This window comes from Somniosus microcephalus, chromosome 4 (genome assembly GCF_052327205.1).
Source record: "Somniosus microcephalus isolate GS21.2 chromosome 4, FLI_Smic_1.0, whole genome shotgun sequence".
Lineage (NCBI taxonomy): Eukaryota > Metazoa > Chordata > Chondrichthyes > Squaliformes > Somniosidae > Somniosus > Somniosus microcephalus.
Window position 1 is genome coordinate 178787449 of NC_140990.1, and position 20631 is coordinate 178808079.

General features: G+C 50.4%; 1 protein-coding gene across 1 annotated transcript in view; it reads right to left on the minus strand.

The window, feature by feature from the left end:
* Window positions 1-20631, minus strand: part of LOC147120025 (cyclic nucleotide-binding domain-containing protein 2-like) — a 114155-nt gene that overhangs the window by 53021 nt on the left and 40503 nt on the right. The window lies entirely within an intron of this gene.

Below are 20631 nucleotides of genomic sequence, written 5' to 3' on the forward strand. Positions count from 1 at the left end.
ACCTTTTTTAGGGTTGAATATGGAGATGAGGGGCTGATGGTCAGTCAGCAAGGTAAATTTTTGTCCGTGTAGGTAATGGTTGAATTTCTTCACTCCCCATACCAGGCTGAGTGCTTCCCTGTCTATCTGGGCATAGTTACGCTCAGCTGAGTTCAATGAGCGTGACGCAAAAGCTATCGGCCATTCCGAGCCATCAGGGAATCTATGGGACAATACCGCTCCTATGCCGTAAGGGGATGCATCGCACGCCAGTCTGATTGGTAGTGATGGGTTGTAAAGAGCCAAAATTTTCTCGGATGTGATTAAGTCTTTACATTTATGGAAGGCACGTTTACAGTCTTCGTTCCATTTCCAAATCACTCCTGTCTGTAGAAGATCATTAAGAGGGTGTAGAATAGTTGATAAGTTCGGTAAAAATTTATGATAGTAATTTATTAATCCCAGGAATGACCTTAATTGTGAAACATTTTCAGGTGCTGGGGCTTTTATAACTGCTTCAATTTTTTCAGGTGACTTATGCAACCCTTCCTTATTAATTATGTGGCCACAATATGATATCTGATTTTGGAAAAATTCGCACTTGGGGCGATTTGCTCGTAGGCCCCGTTCTTTCAGCCTAGTGAGCACCTGCTCCAAATTGGCAAGGTGCTCGTTGTCGTTTTCTCCTGTTATAAGGATGTCGTCTAGGTAACACTGAGTCCCCGGAATCCCTTGCAGGACTTGCTCCATAGCTCTTTGTCAGATAGCTGGAGCTGATGCTATTCCAAAAACCAGTCGATTGTACTGGTACAGGCCTTTGTGTGTGTTTATTGTGAGATACTTTTTAGAGGTCTCCTCAACCTCCATCTGTAGATATGCGTGTGCCAAGTCAATTTTTGTGAAACGTTTCCCTCTGGATAGTGAGGCGAAAATATCTTCTATCCTCGGAAGAGGATACTGTACCGTGTGAAGGACAGGGTTTACAGTCACCTTAAAGTCCCCACAGATGCGAATTTTTTTCTGTTCCTCAGAGTTATTTTTCAATGTTTTTTTCATGACTGGAACGATGGGTGTTGCCCATTCGCTCCAATCTATTTTGGATAATACGCCTGCCTTTTCCAAATTCTTCAGCTCTGCCTCGACTGCCGGACGTATTGCGTATGGCACCGGTCTTGCCTTAAAAAATTTTGGAATTGCTGTATCTTCCACTTTTATTGAGGCGGTGATGCCTTTCAAGGTTCCTAGTTTCTCTTGAAACACTTCTTTGGCGTTGGCCAAGATGTCTTTTAATCGTTCAGGTATGATGTCATCATTGTTTTTTTCCTTACTGGTCACCGTCAGTGCCTGAATGGAGTGCCAGTCTAAACGTATCTTCCTTATCCATTCACGTCCCAACAACGGTGGACCACCATCTTGTAGAATGTATAAATACAACTTTTGTATTTCTTTGCCGTTGTATACCACAGGCACCCTTATTTTTCCTTTGGGGTAGACTTTCTGCCCCGTATATGTTTTTAAGATAATGGATGTGTCTTTTAGAGGTATATGCGAAAATAGCCTCTTGTAATCTCGTCGATTTATTACGGTTAGAGCTGATCCTGTATCTAGCTCCATTTTAACTGGGGACCCTGCTATTGTGAGGGTAACCCAAATGGTTTGGTAATCCTCTTTGGCAAGTACATTATGTAATTTGAGACAGCTTAGTCTCTTGTTTCCGGAGTCGCTATTGCTATTCTGGTCTTCGGAGCTACTGTCCGCCATCATTTGTACCTTCCTGTACTTTTCTTTATTGATTTTTTGTTTTCTGTCAGTGGATTTATTTTGTCCAGATTGGCATACCCATGCAATGTGTCCAATCTTACCACATTGCCTGCATGCTTTGCCCTTGAACCAGCAGTCCCTCTGGTTATGGGTGGATCTGCCGCAGCGATAACATCTTCCAAACTCCTGTGTCATTTTATGGGTGCCGAAGTCCTGTGTCTCTTGTTGTATCTCTGCAGCTCCTTTTGCTGCTGCTTCGTATGATACAGCCATACTGAAAGCTTTGTCCAATGTTAAATCTTTTTCAGAAAGCAGTCTTTTTTGTGTTCCTTCACTTAAGAGACCGCAAACAAATTTGTCTCGAAGATAATCCGATAGTCCTGCTCCGAATTGGCAGTACTTTGATAGCTTTCTTAATTCGGTTAGGTAATCAGCGTTACTTTCATTCTTGTGTTGATTTCTCTTGAAGAACTTGAATCGTTCCGCTATCAGCAGCGGTGTTGGGTTTAAATGCTCCTGCAGGGTATCAACAATTTCTTTAAAAGTCTTGTCCTTTGGTTTGGCTGGAGTGATTAAATTTCGTAACAGCCCGTCTGTCTTCGCGCCCATTAAGTTCAGAAGTACTGAAGCTTTTTTTTCATCTGTTATTCCATTTGCAGTGCAATAAACCTCTACTCTTTCCACGTATGTGCTCCAATCTTCTATTTCGCCATCAAAAGCCTCAATATTACCAGATTTAGGCATTTCAGAAAAGATATGGCGCTTCCCGCGCTTTTTTTTTCTCTCTCTCTGTAGCAACGATATGGCGCTTCCCGCGCTTTCCTGCCGCTGCTACCGATAACAACGCTGTTTTACTGTGGTTTCCGTTTATTCACTGTTGGAGACTCGTTCCCGACGGAGGTCTAAACGCTGACCTGCTTGCCGCGCCGGCCGTCTCTCGAGTGCACCCTCCCAGTCCGTTATTGCTTGCCTCCGATTTCGCTGCCTGTCTCAGCTGTAGAGCCCGCCGCTGGAGCTCCAGCCTGACGCCCAGGAAGGATTAGCGCAGTACCTGCCACCAGCTTGGCCAGCTGGTGAAACCACAGTTTCTCTTACTTCCTTGAGTCTTCTGGACGCTGGAGGAATCGATGTCCTTGAGGTGCTGCCGAATTGCAGGTAAGTCCGTTTCCACTTCGTCGCCACTGTAGTGTCCGTGTGTAGATAAAGACACTGAAGACAGGAGTTGGTTCATAGGTATTTACTAAGCAAGTCTGGGGGGGGGTTTCTAAAGGATATACACAATACACAGGCTTATATAGCCCAAGTGGCAATTACCGGCATTACGCACACCTGGGGCTCTTAAAGGCACATACACCATAATTGCTCTTAAAGGCACATACACCACAAAAGGCACACATTCTCCCCCTACCACCTCCAGCTCACCAAGAGAAAAGCAGCCTAGCCAGGAAGTGAGTGAGCCCTCCAGCTCCGACCAGACACACACCCAGAGACCACACAACCCGGTTCAACTAAAGGAGAAATTTAACCAGCTGGAGACACAACTGGTTAAACTTACAAATGAGGTCCTTAAAATGAAATCCGACCAAGCAGCAATAAAACAGGAACAAGAACAAGAGAGGGAGAGACACAGGAGGGAGCTGAACTTACTTCAGAAGCAGGTGAAAGAACTGCAGAAAGACAAAGAGAGACACAGGGGAGAGAGAGCGGCATTAGCCCAGCAGCCAGAGGCTAGAGATAAGACAGTACAAAGCCAGACTGGGCAGCTGCACTCTCACAATGAACAACAGCAGCAGACCCACAATACAGGGGGAGCCACACAGACCGACCAGCACACTGAAACCCAGTCACAAGAGGATCGCTCACACCAGACACAACCACACCGATCCAACACACAACCAGGGAGTCCAGGGGAAAGCCACAAACCAGTAAACACCAACAAGGCAGGCATAGTAATACTCATAGACTCAAATGGGAAATACCTATGGGAGAAAAGGCTCTTCCCTAGACGCAAAGTAGAAAAGCTCTGGTGCCCAACAACAGACAAAGCCCTAGAATGGCTGACGAAAACCCAATTAGGCTCCCCCCAACACATAATACACACCGGCACAAATGACCTAAGAGCCCAGCAGGAAAGGGTAGCAACATCGCTAGGATCAATGATCAAGAAGGCAAGCGACACCTTCCCAAACACTAGAATCACGGTTTCAACAATATTGCCGAGAAGAGACTTCAACAACAGAATAATCCACGAGATAAATGCAAGCATAGCAAGAGACTGTGAATCAAAACATAACGTGCACCTGGCCCAACACCCCCCTCGATGTGGAATGTCTTTACGACCAAGTCCATATCCACAGGAACCAAATGTCGGTCTTTGCAAAGGACCTGAAGGACGTCGCTTTTAACCGGGTCCACACCCAGATCCCAAAAAGACCCCCTCCCTGTGGTGTATGTGCCTTTAAGAGCAATGGTGATGTATGTGCCTTTAAGAGCCCCAGGTGTGCGTAATGCCAGTAATTGCCACTTGGGCTATATAAGCCTGTGTATTGTGTATATCCTTTAGACCCCCCCCCAGACTTGCTTAGTAAATACCTATGAACCAACTCCTGTCTTCAGTGTCTTTATCTACACACGGACACTACAGTGGCGACGAAGTGGAAACGGACTTACCTGCAATTCGGCAGCACTCAAGGACATCGATTCCTCCAGCATCCAGAAGACTCAAGGAAGTAATAGAAACTGTGGTTTCACCAGCTGGCCAAGCTGGTGGCAGGTACTGCGCTAATCCTTCCTGGGCGTCAGGCTGGGGCTCCAGCGGCGGGCTCTACAGCTGAGACAAGCAGCGAAATCGGAGGCAAGCAATAACAGACTGGGAGGGTGCACTCGGGAGACGGCCGGCGCGGCAAGCAGGTCAGCATTTAGACCTCCGTGGGGAACGAGTCTCCAACAGTGAATAAACGGAAACCACAGTAAAACAGCGTTGTTATCGGTAGCAGCGGCAGGGAAGCGCGGGAAGCGCCATATCGTTGCTACAGAGAAAAAAAAAGCGCGGGAAGCGCCATATATTTTTTTTGAAATGCCTAAGTCTGGCAATATTGATGCTTTTGATAACGAAACAGAGCCTAACTTTGGCAATATTGATGTTTTTGATAACAAGATAGAGGATTGGACCACATATGTAGAAAGAGTGGAGGTGTTTTGCACCGCAAATGGAATAGAAGATGAACAAAAAGCTTCAGTTCTTCTGGATCTAATGGGCGCAGAAACATACAAGCTGTTACGCAACTTAATCACTCCAGCCGAACCGATGGACATGAATTTTGAAGAGATTGTTGATACCCTACACTGCCAATTCGAGGCAGGACTGGCAGATTCTCTGCAAGACAAATTCATCTGCGATCCCCTAAGTGTAGAAACACAAAAGAAGGTATCTTCTAGAAAAGATTTAACACTGGACAAGGCTTTCAGTGCAATAGGAGTGGCAAAGATAAAGCAAAGGCCACAGGACTTCGGCACCCATGAAATGACACGGGGTTTCAAGAAATGTTATCGATGCGGCAGATCCAACCATGACCAGAGGGATTGCTGGTTCAAAGAAAAAGCATGCAAGCGATGCGGAAAGATAGGACACATTCCACGTGTATGCCGATCTGAAAATAAAAAATCCACTAACGGGAAAAGAATCAATAAGGAAAAGCACAGAAAGGTACAAATGATGACAGACAGTAGCTCCAAAGACCAGAAGAGCGATAGCGACTCTGGGAACAAGAGACTAAGCTCTCTCAAATTACACAATGTAGTTGCCAATGAAGATTACCAAACCATTTGGGTTACCCTCACAATAGCAGGGTCCCCAGTTAAAATGGAGCTAGATACAGGATCAGCTCTAACCGTGATAAATCGACGAGATTACGAGAGGCTATTTTCGCATATACCTCTAAAAGACACATCTATTATCTTAAAAACATATACGGGGCAGAAAGTCTACCCCAAAGGAAAAATAAGGGTGCCTGTGGTATACAACGGCAAAGAAATACAAAAGTTGTATTTATACATTCTACAAGATGGTGGTCCACCGTTGTTGGGACGTGAATGGATAAGGAAGATACGTTTAGACTGGCACTCCATTCAGGCACTGACGGTGACCAGTAAGGAAAAAAACAATGATGACATCATACCTGAACGATTAAAAGACATCTTGGCCAACGCCAAAGAAGTGTTTCAAGAGAAACTAGGAACCTTGAAAGGCATCACCGCCTCAATAAAAGTGGAAAATACAGCAATTCCAAATTTTTTTAAGGCAAGACCGGTGCCATACGCAATACGTCCGGCAGTCGAGGCAGAGCTGGAGAATTTGGAAAAGGCAGGCGTATTATCCAAAGTAGATTGGAGCGAATGGGCAACACCCATCGTTCCAGTCATGAAAAAAGCATTGAAAAATAACTCTGAGGAACAGAGAAAAATTCGCATCTGTGGCTACTTTAAGGTGACTGTAAACCCGGTCCTTCACACGGTACAGTATCCTCTTCCGAGGATAGAAGATATTTTCGCCTCACTATCCGGAGGGAAACGTTTCACAAAAATTGACTTGGCACAGGCATATCTACAGATGGAGGTTGAGGAGACCTCTAAAAAGTATCTCACAATAAACACACACAAAGGCCTGTACCAGTACAATCGACTGGTTTTTGGAGTAGCATCAGCTCCAGCTATCTGGCAAAGAGCTATGGAGCAAGTCCTGCAAGGGATTCCGGGGACTCAATGCTACCTAGACGACATCCTTATAACAGGAGAAAACGACAACGAGCACCTTGCCAATTTGGAGCAGGTGCTCACTAGGCTGAAAGAACGGGGCCTACGAGCAAATCGCCCCAAGTGCGAATTTTTCCAAAACCAGATATCATATTGTGGCCACATAATTAATAAGGAAGTGTTGCATAAGTCACCTGAAAAAATTGAAGCAGTTATAAAAGCCCCAGCACCTGAAAATGTTTCACAATTAAGGTCATTCCTGGGATTAATAAATTACTATCATAAATTTTTACCGAACTTATCAACTATTCTACACCCTCTTAATGATCTTCTACAGACAGGAGTGATTTGGAAATGGAACGAAGACTGTAAACGTGCCTTCCATAAATGTAAAGACTTAATCACATCCGAGAAAGTTTTGGCTCATTACAACCCATCACTACCAATCAGACTGGCGTGCGATGCATCCCCTTACGGCATAGGAGCGGTATTATCCCATAGATTCCCTGATGGCTCAGAACGGCCGATAGCTTTTGCGTCACGCTCATTAAACTCAGCTGAGCGTAACTATGCCCAAATAGACAGGGAAGCACTCAGCCTGGTATGGGGAGTGAAGAAATTCAACCATTACCTACACGGACAAAAATTTACCTTGCTGACTGACCATCAACCCCTCATCTCCATATTCAACCCTAAAAAAGGTGTCCCCATTATGACGGCACAAAGACTACAGAGGTGGTCCCTTTTTCTAGGGGCACACCAATACAACATTGAATACAAAGGGTCAAAACAGCATGGGAATGCTGACGGTTTATCGCGCCTACCGTTGCCAACGATAGAAGAGGCACCTACAGTAGACCCAGTAGAGATATTCCACTCTACCACAGTGGAATGTCTACCGGTGACAAATTCTGCCATTGAAAGGGAGACAAGAAATGACCCTACTCTCTCTCGGGTCTACGATTTAACAGTGAAGGGATGGCCAGCACATGGCGAGCCACTGTTGCCAGCATTCTCGCAAAGAAGAGAACAGCTGTCAGTGTGCCGAGGAACCTTGATGTGTGGATCCAGAGTGGTGATTCCACCCAAACTCCAGGATAAAGTGTGATATACCTATCAATTCGTCCAATAAAAAGCGACGAGTTAGGAACGTAACTAAAGGTTTTTATTGACTAAATAACAGAGCCCACCCTCGTGGGTGATCGGGTCCAACAAGGAGGAATACCAGCCAGTCGACTACCTTTATACCTGGGCAGGTAGGTGGAGCCATGGGCGGAGTCGGAGGTGGTCAGCCCAGGTATAACAGCGCGACAAGAGGCGACCTCGTATCGTGATACAACAGTGATAACGGTGATAACAATACAACAGTGATAACTATAGTGTAACGATAAAAGTGGTTTACCACATTCACCCCTTGTTTAGATTTGAGTCCGGCGGGGTGAAGTGTACTACCAGTTCTGGTATGTCAGTCTGTCCGGAGGCCTCGTAAGCCTCTCCGATCGTCGCAGCGGCGGTGCTGCATTATCCGGTGTTAGTGCTGGTGTCTGCGTGGTCGGCGAAGGCTCGTGGGGTTCCGGCATGCCGTCTACCTGGGCTGGAATTGGGGGGGTGGTGGGGGGGGGTAAAGGTGGTGTCTCCGGAGTGCCCGAGGGTGCGAGGTCTCGTAAGGAGACAGTGTCCTCCCGCCCGTCTGGGTAAGCCACGTAGGCGTACTGGGGGTTGGCGTGCAGGAGGTTCACCCTCTCGACCAGGGGGTCTGTTTTATGGGCCCTCACGTGCTTTCGCAGCAAGACGGGCCCCGGAGAGGTCAGCCAGGTTGGTAGAGTGGTTCCCGTAGTCGACTTCCTGGGGAAAACAAACATTCGTTCATGGGGGGTGGCGTTAACGGCAGTGCAAAGTAGTGACCGGATGGAGTGCAGCGCTGTCGGGAGGACTTCCTGCCAGCGGGAGGTTGGGAGGCCCTTAGACTTTAAGGCTAAGAGGACGGCCTTCCATACCGTCGCGTTCTCTCTTTCCACCTGGCCGTTCCCTCGGGGGTTGTAGCTGGTGGTCCTACTTGCTGCAATACCTCTCGCTAGTAGGAACTGACGGAGTTCCTCGCTCATGAAAGAGGAGCCCCGGTCACTATGTATATAGTTTGGGAACCCGAACAAGGCGAAGAGGTCGTTCAGGCATTTAATGACCGTGGTACTGGTCATGTCTGGGCAGGGGAAGGCAAAGGGGAAACGGGAGTACTCATCAACAATGTTGAGGAAGTACACATTACGGTCAGAGGACGGGAGGGGCCCCTTAAAGTCGATGCTCAGGCGCTCGAAGGGGCGGGTGGCCTTGATCAGGCTTGCTCTGTCCGGCCTAAAGAAGTGCGGTTTGCACTCGGCACAGGTCTGGCAGTTCCTGGTTATGGTCCTGACCTCCTCGATGGAGTAGGGCAGGTTGCGGGCCTTAATGAAGTGGTAAAGTCTGGTGACCCCGGGGTGGCAGAGGTCGTTGTGGAGGGTCTGAAGTCTATCACTTTGCGCGCTGGCGCATGTAATTCGTGACAGAGCATTGGGGGGTTCGTTCAGCTTACCTGGCCGGTACAAGATATCATAATCGTAGGTGGAGAGCTCGATTCTCCACCTCAAGATCTTGTCATTCTTGATTTTGCCCCTCAGCTTGTTATTAAACATAAAAGCGACCGAACGTTGGTCGGTAAGGAGGGTAAATCGTTTGCCTGCCAGGTAGTGCCTCCAGCGTCATACCGCCTCCACAATCGCCTGGGCCTCCTTCTCGACCGACGAGTGTCGGATCTCAGGGCCCTGTAGGGTCCTTGAGAAGAAGGCCACCGGTCTCCCCTCCTGGTTAAGGGTGGCGGCTAGGGCGAAGTCGGATGCATCGCTCTCGACTTGGAAGGGGATGGACTCATCCACTGCGTGCATAGTGGCCTTGGCAATGTCTCCCTTAATGAGGGAGAAGGCTGCGCACGCTTCCTCCGTAAGGGGGAAGGATGTGGACTTCATGAGGGGTCTGGCTTTGTCCGCATAATTGGGCACCCATTGGGCATAGTAGGCGAAGAGCCCCAGGGTTCTCTTAAGTGCCTTAGGGCAGTGGGGGAGGGGTAGCTCCATGAGGGGGCGCATTCTTTCGGGGTCGGGGCCGATGAGTCCGTTCTCTACTACACAGCCAAGGATGGCAAGGCGCGAGGTGTTAAACACACATTTCTCCTTATTGTAGGTGAGGTTCAGCCGTTGGGCTGTACGGAGGAATTTCTCCAGATTCACGTCGTGGTCCTGCCGGTCGCGGCCGCAGATGATGACGTTATCTAGGTAGGGGAACGTGGCGTGCAGCCCGTTCTGGTCAACCATCCGGTCCATCTCCCTTTGGAAGACCGAGACCCCGTTGGTGACACCGAAGGGGACCCTAAGGAAGTGGTATAGGCGCCCATTCGCCTCGAAGGCGGTGTACTGGCGGTCCTCGGGGTGGATAGGGAGTTGGTGGTAGGCCGACTTAAGGTCGATGGTCGAGAATACGCGGTATTGTGCAATCTGATTGACCATGTCAGATATGCGGGGAAGTGGGTATGCGTCCAGCTGGGTGTACCTGTTTATGGTCTGGCTGTAGTCGATGACCAGGCGATTTTTATCGCCGGTCTTAACGACCACGACCTGGGCACGCCAGGGGCTGTTGCTCCCCTCGATGATGCCCTCCTTCAGGAGACGCTGCACCTCAGAGCTAATGAAAGCTCTGTCCCCAGCGCTGTACCGCCTGCTCTTGGTAGCGACGGGTTTGCAGTCGGGGGTGAGGTTAGCGAACAGGGAAGGTGGCGGCACCTTGAGGGTGGATAGGCTGCAGGTGTTACGCGGTGGGCGGTTTAACCTTCGCTGGTTGTCGACTGTGAGTGGGGGGAGGGGTCCACCGTATGCTAGGGTTACACTTTGGAGGTGGGATTGGAAGTCCAGCCCTAGTAGGACGGCAGCGCAGAGCTGGGGGAGGACGAGGAGTTTAAAGTTTTTATACTCTGTACCCTTAACCGACAAGGTCACAGCACAGTAGCCGCTAATGTCCGTGGCGTGGGACCTCGATGCCATCGAGATTCGGTTGCGCGTTGGCAGGACAGGGAGGGAGTAGTGGCTCACCGTGTCTGGGTGGATGAAGCTCTCCGTGCTTCCGCTGTCGAACAGGCAGGTCGTGGCGTGGCCGTTTACTTTGATGTCCATCATCGACTTGGACAGGTGGTGTGGGCGGGCTTGATCCAGAGTGACGGAGGCTAGTGTGTAGGTAAGCGAGTCATTGTCGTCTGCGGGCGAGGCGGTCGTCGGGTCCGGGGGCCCGGTGGCAGTCGGGCGTGGTGGGTAAAATGGCGTCTCCCACGAGGTAGGACAAAATGGCGGAGAAGATGGCTGCCCCCATAACTCACATGAGGCACTATTGGGGTCGGTTGCCTTGATCAAAGATGGCCGCCCCCATGACTCACGTGTGGGGATACTGGCCTCAGTTGCCGTGAAAGAAGATGGCCGCCCCCACAGTTCGCATGAGGCACTGCTGGCCTCTGAAGATCCGCTCCTGCAGGCCTTAGAGAAGTGGCCTTTCTTCCTGCAGGTTGCACAGGTAGAGTTCCTGGCTGGGCAGCGCGACCTCGGGTGCTTCTCCTGGCCGCAAAAGAAGCAGCCGGCGGCCCAATCGCGGGTGCCCGATGTCGGAGCCGGTACCGGGGGTGGCGGGCCCGGTCGGGTCCGGGACGCCGACGCTGAGGTAGGTCCCGGGGGCGGCGCTGCGAAGGGTATTGCGGTAGGGGTCGGGCCCGAGTCCCAGGGTCGCGAGCAGTACCTGGAAAACGCCTCCTGGTCCTGATGGGCCACCTCCAGGGAGAGAGCGAGGGCTTCAGCTTTGTCCAGGTCGAGGTCTTTAGCTTCAAGCAGTCTTTGCTGTGAGTAGTCGGACCGTAGGCCTTTCACAAAGGCATCGCGGATATTATCTTCCGTATTTTCAACAGCCGTCACCGCTTTAAAGTCACAGTTCCTGCCGAGTGCTCTTAGCGCCCGTAAAAATTCAGCTACAGACTCTCCTGGCTGTTGCGGGCGGGATCTTAGGAGGTGCCTGGTGTACATGTAATTTACCGGGCTGCGGTACTGCTGTTTCAGTAGGTTGATAGCGGCCTCGTATGTAGTCGTATCCTGGATGAGTGCGTATACTCTCGGGCTCGCTTGGGCGTTCAGAAGTCTTAGTTTGGATCTCTGCGGGGCGCCGGATTCTTCCAGGTAGGATTCGAAGCAGTCCAGCCAGTGTTTGAAGTTGAGGGCTGAGTTTGCTGCCTGTGGGTTTAGATCCAGGTACGGTGGTTTGAGGGCTTGCAGCCAAGCCGGCTGGTGTGGCTGGTGTAGCCCGGTGTCTGAAAGCTGCCGTGGCTGTGCTTCTGGGAGGGCTTCTGGCTGGCCAGTAGTAGACATCTTTAAAATTTAGTCAATAAAATTGATATACCTATCAATTCGTCCAATAAAAAGCGACGAGTTAGGAACGTAACTAAAGGTTTTTATTGACTAAATAACAGAGCCCACCCTCGTGGGTGATCGGGTCCAACAAGGAGGAATACCAGCCAGTCGACTACCTTTATACCTGGGCAGGTAGGTGGAGCCATGGGCGGAGTCGGAGGTGGTCAGCCCAGGTATAACAGCGCGACAAGAGGCGACCTCGTATCGTGATACAACAGTGATAACGGTGATAACAATACAACAGTGATAACTATAGTGTAACGATAAAAGTGGTTTACCACAAAGTGCTAAAGGAGCTTCACGAGGGGCATCTGGGTGGAGTGAAAATGAAGAACCTAGCTAGGGCGTTTGTATGGTGGCCAGGTATCGATGGAGACATCGAAGAAATGACCAAGAGCTGCCTAGGATGCCAGAAGGTCCAAAACGCTCCACCACAAGCCCCTCTACATCCATGGGAGTGGCCCTCATCTCCCTGGCAAAGGGTGCACATTGACTTTGCTGGTCCATTTATGGACTCAATGTTTCTAATCGCAGTTGATGCACACTCCAAGTGGCCGGAGGTAATAAAGATGTCCTCCACCACCACGGAAAAAACCATCACAGTATTAAGGACCATATTTGCCAGGAATGGGCTGCCGGAACAGATATGTTCTGATAATGGACCGCAATTTGTGTCCGAAGAATTCAGAAAGTTCTTAAAGAACAATGGGGTAAAGCACTACACGTCCGCCCCATACCATCCCGCCACCAATGGATTGGCTGAAAGGTTTGTCCAGACCTTCAAGAAGGCCATAAAGGCCATGAGTAATGAAGACATAAAACTTCAGCACAAGGTGGATAACTTCTTATTTGCATATAGGAATGCAACACATATGGTTACTAACCAAACTCCCGCCATGATGTTCTACAATAGAAACCTAAGATGCCGGCTGGATTTGGTCAAGCCCAACATCCGAAGGGACGTGGAGAACCGGCAGTTTCAGGGCATGAATGAAAAGCCAACTAGGACCTTCCAGATAGGCCAACCGGTTTTGGCCCGGGACTACCGTACCGAGAAATGGCAGCCTGGAACTATCTGCACACGACTAGGACCACTGATGTATACCGTGGACATCGGAGAAAGCATAATAAGACGCCATGCTGACCAAATCATCAAGTCATCCGAAAAGGGACAACCTACACCACCACTCTATACATCTAACGATGAAGTAGATATACCCATATCTACCTCCGATCCGGTGAGACTGGAACCCGATGAACCCGACACTGGCATTCAAGCCGAATCAGCCTTGCCAGAAGAACCTACTACACCACCAGAAACTACTACACCCCCGAGGCGTTATCCGGACCGAGTCAGGAAGCCTCCTGAGAGACTAACTTATAATTAATTAATACAGCAATGTATCTTATTTTGCATATAACATTTAATTAATAATTACTTAAAATATGATGTACTAGTTAGCTAGAAGGGGAGGAATTGTGGTGTATGTGCCTTTAAGAGCAATGGTGGTGTATGTGCCTTTAAGAGCCCCAGGTGTGCGTAATGCCAGTAATTGCCACTTGGGCTATATAAGCCTGTGTATTGTGTATATCCTTTAGACCCCCCCCAGACTTGCTTAGTAAATACCTATGAACCAACTCCTGTCTTCAGTGTCTTTATCTACACACGGACACTACACTCCCGATCACCAAAGACCAACGGGATACAGACCAGGACTACCACAAAGACCATCACCACACCAACCGGGACCAGAGGGGATCCCCACGCACGACAACGTCGGAACTGCACCACTCATGTACTACAGGGGAACAGGACCACCCCCAACCAGGCAGAGGGAGATGTGCTCAGAGCATACGCAATACCACTGGCAGAGACAATCCACTAAGAGACATAATGCAGGCGATCATCAGCATCCACTCCCGCCTTATGGATCAGAAAAAATAAGGACTAGTTGTTAGAAAAATTTGTAACCAATTATCCTCAGCATTTATAGACAATTGAAATGTTCTTTTTTCCCCATTTAGACACGACAAACACATATTACTATTTATCAAATTCTAACCCATCACAGAAAAAAAAAAATCAATTTTAACATGAAATCCTTATATATCTCAACCTGGAATATCCAAGGTCTACGCTCTTCTATGCTTGGCATGAAGAGTGAGACCCCAGAGTTCCTAGATGAGATTAAAAATCTAGATATTATCTTTTTACAGGAAACCTGGTGTAGAGGAGAAGGACACACTGGCTGTCCCATTGGGTACACAGAGCTGGTGGTCCCCTCCAATAAATTGCCAGGAGTAACCCAGGGCAGAGAATCTGGAGGCATACTGATTTGGATCAAAGCAGAACTTAGGAGTTGCATTGAATTTGTGGAAAAGGGTGAAAACCACTTATGGCTCAAAATTAAGAGGGGCATCATCTCCAGCATGAAAGATGTTTTCATTTGCACATTCTATATCCCCCCGACAGAATCCCCGTACTTCAAAGAGGACACCTTCTCCAACATAGAGAGGGAGATTATCCAATTCCAGGCCAAGGGAAATGTGTTGATATGTGGGGACCTCAACTCAAGAATGGGAGAAGAACCAGACTTCACCAATAATCACGGGAATAATTACATATTTGGGAATAACCATTTTGATCTCCCTTCCCATCCACACAGGCATAACTGCGACAAACAGACAAATGCTAACGGAAAACAGCTACTGCAGCTCTGTCGAAGCCTGGGTCTGTACATTGTCAATGGTAGGTTATTGGGAGACTTCCTAGGAAGATCCACCTATTGCTCACCTCTTGGCTTCAGCACTGTAGACTATATGAATACAGATCTAGACCCATCCTCTTTCAGAACATTCACAGTCAAACCACAAACAACACTGTCAGACCACAGTCAAATTACTGCATATCTTGAAAGGACAAAAACAACCAACACAGAAACACAACCCAGTAAACTGTACAACATTAAAAAATCTTACAGATGGGCCAAAAACAGCACGGAAAAATACCAGAAAGCAATTAGCAACCAAACAACTCAAGCTCTCTTGGACACCTTTCTGGAAAATACATACACACACAATAAAGAAGGCGTAAACCGGGCAGTGAATAACCTAAATAATATTTTTGATAATTTGGCATCAATGTCAAACTTGAAAGTTCGAAAGAACAAACCCAAAACAAAAAACTACGAAAAATGGTTTGACTCCGATTGCCAGAACATGAGGAAAAAACTCAGGAAAATATCAAACCAAAAACACAGACAACCAGAAAACGAGGAATTACGCCTTACTTATTGTCAGGCACTAACACAATATAAAAGCACACTCAGAACCAAGAAAGAGCAGTATATTAAGAATACACTCATCTCCATTGAGGAATCCATTGATTCCAATTGTTTCTGGGACAACTGGAATACATTACACAAAAAACAACACGATGAATTGGCCATTCAAAACGGAGACACATGGGAAAACCATTTTGAAAAATTATACCAGAAAAACACACTAAGCCCAGAGCAATACCAAATATGCGAAAAACTGGCAAAGCTAGAATCTGCCATAAAAGATAACCAAAACCCGATAGACCCCATAATATCTGAAAAAGAGCTAATTGAAAAACTCAAGGACCTGCGACCAGGAAAAGCTTGCGGGGCAGACGGCATCCTAAGCGAGATGATTAAACACACGGACGATAAAATGAGATTGGCTATACTGAAACTCTTCAACTTGGTTCTGAGTGTCGGTTACTTCCCTGATATCTGGAACAAAGGACTCATAACGCCCATATACAAAAGTGGGGATAAAGGTGACCCAAATAACTATCGAGGCATCTGTGTAAACAGTAACCTGGGGAAGGTTTTCTGTAGTATCATAAACAAAAGACTTATAAACTTCCTTGAGGAGCACAATGTCTTGAGTAAAAGCCAAATTGGATTCCTGCCAAACTATAGAACATCAGATCATATCTTCACCCTACAGACCCTAATTGACAAACACGTTCATCAAAACAAAAGCAAAATCTACGCATGCTTTATAGATTTCCAGAAGGCTTTCGATTCCATCTGGCACGACGGTCTATTCCTGAAACTTATCGAAAGCGGGGTAGGGGGAAAAACATATGATGTAATTAAATCAATGTATACAAACAACAAATGTGCAGTTAAAATTGGAGACAAACAAACAAAATACTTCCCACAGGGGCGGGGGGTGACGCAGGGCTCGCCAATCTCACCGACACTCTTTAATATTTACATAAATGAATTGGCAAAACTACTTGAACAATCTACAGCACCTGGCCTCACCCTATATGAATCCAAGGTTAAATTCCTCCTCTATGCAGACGACCTGGTTCTGCTGTCACCAACTAAGGAGGGTCTACAGCAGAACCTGGATCTGCTGGAGTCGGTCTGTCAGACCTGGGCCCTGACAATAAACCTCCAAAAAACCAAAGTCCTCGTGTTCCAGCAAAGATCCAGACATCAGGGACCCAAAATAAATCTCACACTAGGAACAACTAAAATCGAACAAACCACTAACTACACACACTTGGGCATAAAAATCAGCTCTACGGGAAATTTCAAACTGGCTGTGAATGAACTGAAAGAGAAAGCTAGAAGGGCTTTCTATGCCATTAAAAGATCAATCCAAATAGAAATCCCAATTAGCATTTGGCTCAAAATTTTCAAATCAGTAATTGAACCAATTGCACTCTATGGCAGTGAAGTGTGGGGACCGCTAACACAACAAGAATTTGCAAAATGGGACAAACACCCAATTGAGATCCTACATGCAGAATTCTGTAAAAGTATCCTCCGGACTCAAAGGAAAACCGTAAACAATGCATGCAGGGCAGAACTAGGCCAATTTCCACTAATAATTACTATCCAAAAAAGAGCCACCAAATTTTGGAAACACCTAAAAATGAGCAACCCCCACTGCTATCATTACGAAGCCTTGAAATGCCAAGAGAGGACCATAAAGAAGAACACCCTCAGTCAACTAGTCCTGGGACTCAGTGAAGCAACCACTAACACTACTAACAATAACCAGCCGCAGGACAGTGACATCGTAGCACAGAGAATTCGACCCAACACAATTGTCACTAAGCAAAAGGAAAAATACCTGTCATATTGGGCAGAAACAACAAAAACCCAAAGCAAACTCAATTGCTACTTGGCCCTAAACAGACAATACAACATGGCTGAGTACCTGACCATGGTAAAGGATAACAAACTGAGAAAAACCTTGACAAGGTACAGACTTAGTGAACATAGCCTGGCGATCGAAAAAGGCAGACACAGGCAGACCAGGCTGCCAAGAGAGGACAGGATATGCTCTCACTGCAGTCAGGGAGTGGTGGAGACAGAGATGCACTTCCTCACAGCCTGTGAAAAATATCAGGGCATCAGGGAGAATTTCTACCAAAAATTCTCACAAATATGCCCTGAATTCAGAAATTTGAATGACGACCAAAAACTCCCATACCTACTAGGGGAAGAGAGAAACTGTGTAACACTAGCGGCACACTATGTTACAGCTTGCCATAAACAGAGGGACAACCAGTAAACCTAAGAAAAGAGTATATATAAATTATGCGAATGTATATTTATACACTCAGGGATATATCTGTTTATACACTGTATGAATAGAACTGCGTTTATGTGTTCAACCATAAATGTATTTTGATGCATTGGCAACATAAGATGTACCTTATCATGCCAATAAAGCGATTTGAATTGAATTGAATTGAATTGAATTGAGTGGAGTGGGGAGAGTGGAGTGGGGAGGGTGGACCGGGGAGGGTGGAGTGGGGAGGGTGGACCGGTGAGGGTGGACCGGGGAGGGTGGAGTGGGGAGAGTGGACCGGGGAGAGTGGAGTGGGGAGAGTGGAGTGGGGAGAGTGGACCGGGGAGGGTGGAGTGGGGAGAGTGGACCGGGCAGAGTGGACCGGGGAGAGTGGAGTGGGGAGAGTGGACCGGGGAGGGTGGAGTGGGGAGAGTGGACCAGGGAGGGTGGAGTGTGGAGAGTGGACTGGGGAGAGTGGAGTGGGGAGAGTGGACCGGGGAGAGTGGAGTGGGGAGAGTGGACCAGGGAGGGTGGAGTGTGGAGAGTGGAGTGGGGAGAGTGGAGTGGGGAGAGTGGACCGGGGAAAGTGGACCAGGGAGAGTGGAGTGGGGAGAGTGGAGTGGGGAGAGTGGAGTGGGGAGAGTGGACCGGGGAGAGTGGACCGGGGAGAGTGGACCGGGGAGAGTGGACCGGGGACGGTGGGCCAGGGAGGGTGGACCTGGGAGAGTGGAGTGGGGAGGGTGGAGTGGGGAGAGTGGACCAGGGAGGGTGGAGTAAGAGTGGAGTGGGGAGAGTGGACTGGGGAGGGTGGACCAGGAAGGGTGGACCGGTGAGAGTGGACCGGGAGGGTGGAGTGGGGAGAGTGGACAGGGGAGAGTGGACCGGGGAGAGTGGCCCGGGGAGAGTGGAGTGGGGAGGGTGGAGTGGGGAGGGTGGACCGGGGAGAGTGGCCCGGGGAGAGTGGAGTGGGGAGATGGAGTGGGGAGGGTGGAGTGGGGAGAGTGGACAGGGGAGGGTGGACCGGGGTGAGTGGACCAGGGAGAGTGGACCGGGGTGAGTGGACCAGGGGAGAGTGGACCAGGGGGGGTGGACCGGGGAGAGTGGACCGGGGAGAGTGGAGTGGGGAGGGTGGACCAGGGAGGGTGGAGTGGGGAGAGTGGACCAGGGAGAGTGGAGTGGGGAGAGTGGACCAGGGAGGGTGGACCGGGGAGAGTGGTGTGGGGAGAGTGGACCGGGGAGAGTGGACCGGGGAGAGTGGTGTGGGGAGAGTGGACCCGGGAGAGTGGAGTGGGGAGAGTGGACCGGGGAGAGTGGTGTGGGGAGAGTGGACCGGGGAGAGTGGACCGGGGAGAGTGGACCGGGGAGAGTGGTGTGGGGAGAGTGGAGTGCGGAGAGTGGACCGAGGAGAGTGGAGTGGGGAGAGTGGAGTGGGGAGGGTGGACCGGGGAGAGTGGACCGGGGAGAGTGGACCGGGTAGAGTGGACCGGGGACGGAGGACCAGGGAGGGTGGACCTGGGAGAGTGGAGTGGGGAGGGTGGAGTGGGGAGGGTGGACCGGGGAGAGTGGCCCGGGGAGAGTGGAGTGGGGAGAGTGGAGTGGGGAGAGTGGACCGGGGAGAGTGGAGTGGGGAGAGTGGAGTGGGGAGGGTGGAGTGGGGAGAGTGGACCGGGGAGAGTGGACCGGGGAAAGTGGAGTGGGGAGAGTGGACCGGGGAGGGTGGAGTGGGGAGAGTGGACCAGGGAGGGTGGAGTGTGGAGAGTGGAGTGTGGAGAGTGGAGTGGGGAGAGTGGAGTGTGGAGAGTGGAGTGGGGAGAGTGGAGTGGGGAGAGTGGAGTGGGGAGAGTGGAGTGGGGAGAGTGGAGTGGGGAGAGTGGAGTGTGGAGAGTGGAGTGGGGAGAGTGGACCGGGGAGAGTGGACCGGGGAGAGTGGACCGGGGAGAGTGGACCGGGGAGAGTGGACCGGGGAGAGTGGACCGGGGAGAGTGGACCGGGGACGGTGGACCAGGGAGGGTGGACCTGGGAGAGTGGAGTGGGGAGAGTGGACTGGGGAGGGTGGAGTGGGGAGAGTGGACCGGGGAGAGTGGACCGGGGAGAGTGGAGTGGGGAGAGTGGAGTGGGGAGGGTGGAGTGGGGAGAGTGGACCGGGGAGGGTGGAGTGGGGAGAGTGGTCCGGGGAGGGTGGACCGGGGAGAGTGGACAGGGGAGGGTGGAGTGGTGAGAGTGGACCGGGGAGGGTGGAGTGGGGAGAGTGGACCGGGGAGTGTGGACCAGGGAGGGTGGACCAGGGAGAGTGGACCGGGGAGGGTGGACTGGTGAGAGTGGACCGGGGAGGGTGGAGTGGGGAGAGTGGACCGGGGAGTGTGGACCAGGGAGAGTGGAGAGGGGAGAGTGGAGTGGGGAGAGTGGACCGGGGAGAGTGGAGTGAGGAGAGTGGACCAGGGAGAGTGGAGTGGGGAGAGTGGACCAGGGAGAGTGGACCGGGGAGAGTGGACCGGGGAGAGTGGTGTGGGGAGAGTGGACCGGGGAGAGTGGTGTGGGGAGAGTGGAGTGCAGAGAGTGGACCGAGGAGAGTGGAGTGGGGAGAGTGGACCGGGGAGAGTGGACCGGGGAGAGTGGACCGGGGAGAGTGGACCAGGGAGGGTGGACCTGGGAGAGTGGAGTGGGGAGGGTGGAGTGGGGAGGGTGGACCGGGGAGAGTGGCCCGGGGAGAGTGGAGTGGGGAGAGTGGAGTGGGGAGGGTGGAGTGGGGAGAGTGGACAGGGGAGGGTGGAGTGGGGAGAGTGGACAGGGGAGGGTGGAGTGGGGAGAGTGGACCGGGGAGGGTGGACCGGGGAGGGTGGACTGGTGAGAGTGGACCGGGGAGGGTGGACTGGTGAGAGTGGACCGGGGAGTGTGGACCAGGGAGGGTGGACCAGGGAGAGTGGACCGGGGTGAGTGGACCAGGGGAGAGTGGACCAGGGGGGGTGGACCGGGGAGAGTGGACCGGGGAGAGAGGACCAGGGAGAGTGGAGAGGGGAGAGTGGACCAGGGAGAGTGGAGTGGGGAGAGTGGTGTGGGGAGAGTGGACCAGGGAGAGTGGACCGGGGAGAGTGGTGTGGGGAGAGTG